Source organism: Nicrophorus vespilloides, unplaced genomic scaffold (genome assembly GCF_001412225.1).
Source record: "Nicrophorus vespilloides isolate i.1.1-1 unplaced genomic scaffold, Nicve_v1.0, whole genome shotgun sequence".
Taxonomy (NCBI): domain Eukaryota; kingdom Metazoa; phylum Arthropoda; class Insecta; order Coleoptera; family Silphidae; genus Nicrophorus; species Nicrophorus vespilloides.
Window position 1 is genome coordinate 3,508 of NW_017099385.1, and position 1,182 is coordinate 4,689.

A 1,182-nucleotide genomic window follows, 5' to 3' on the forward strand; every position below is an offset into this window, starting at 1 on the left:
TTTTCAACAGGAACTGGTTTGGCTCCTAAGATGTTGATGCAGTCTTCTTAAGGTTTTGTACAAGTAGCTTACTATGATATATTATGGGCAACTCTATGGCCATAACAAACCATTTGTACAAGATATTTATATCACTTTTGCTTAACTTAACCCTTCTAGGACGTGCGACGTATTTTTACATTTCAACAATAATTTTTGTTGTAACCGCGTACTTTTACTATTCTAATACAATTAGTTGCAAACGATAGTCCCGAAAATAATCTCCACGCTGTCTTAGAAGGGTTAAAAATACAAGTATTCACTGAGAACCACTCCTCACACAAGTTTCACCAATTCACAGCCATTTCCTAAAATGGAGGCCAAGGGGAATCCCCTAGCAACTGGTGGTAAACCTCATTACAACAATAGTTAATAACTCATGCTTACAAAAGATGGCGTAAAACGCAAGAAGAAAAATGTACATTACAATATGAGGATTTACTTCGACATCAAATTGGATTTCCAATATATAATTTTTACAGAATACTGTTGCACGGAAAAACTGTTCGCGAAGAACTACTTTTACAACATAACTATTTTTGTTGACTCATAAGTTCTGCAGATGGGTCAAGGTAACCTATCTATATCATTGAAATATCAATTTTTGGATTTCCAAGTGAAACAACAGAGGAAGTCAGTAATTCTGATATACAGTATGCACCATACTTGTACTGTGAATGATGTACAATTCCTGATATACAATTCCATAATGAGACTAAAGTAGATATGGATGCACTCGATCAAAATATGCCAATAGCTTCGATTGATTGCATATTAATTGTGCTCTCTGGTGTTAACAGTAGAGTTGGATATGAATCCTCACCACTCAGAAAAAAAAAATTAGGTATTCTTTGATAAAACAAGAAATGTACTTTACTCATGTTTTTGTCAAATCTGTTAAGAATATCTCATTATATATATAAATTGAAATGTATGTATAGTAATACATTTTGCGTTAATTGTGAAAGACCTTCCTAAACATGTACAAATTTTCTCCCAGAAATAGAAAAATACTTACAGCTTTCATGAATATATTACAATATGGCAAAGAATTGGCGTCTTTGGAAGTAAAATTGGCTCCTGTCCCATTGACTCATCCCATTCAGCTCCATGTCATAGGTCCATCCTTCGAAGTCAACCTGA

At 33.9% G+C, this 1,182-nt stretch overlaps 1 long non-coding RNA gene across 2 annotated transcripts in view; it reads right to left on the reverse strand.

Moving 5' to 3' along the window:
- LOC108564440 overlaps positions 1-1,174 on the reverse strand; it is a 4,675-nt gene extending 3,501 nt beyond the window's left edge. Inside the window, exon 1 of one of the 2 annotated variants that reach the window (XR_001891149.1) lies at positions 1,058-1,174. This is a non-coding gene — a long non-coding RNA (uncharacterized LOC108564440). Of the gene's footprint in view, positions 1-110; positions 331-1,057 lie in introns of those variants that run through there. The other variant, XR_001891150.1, reaches the window with a different exon arrangement.
- Between the last annotated feature and the right edge of the window lie 8 nt (positions 1,175-1,182).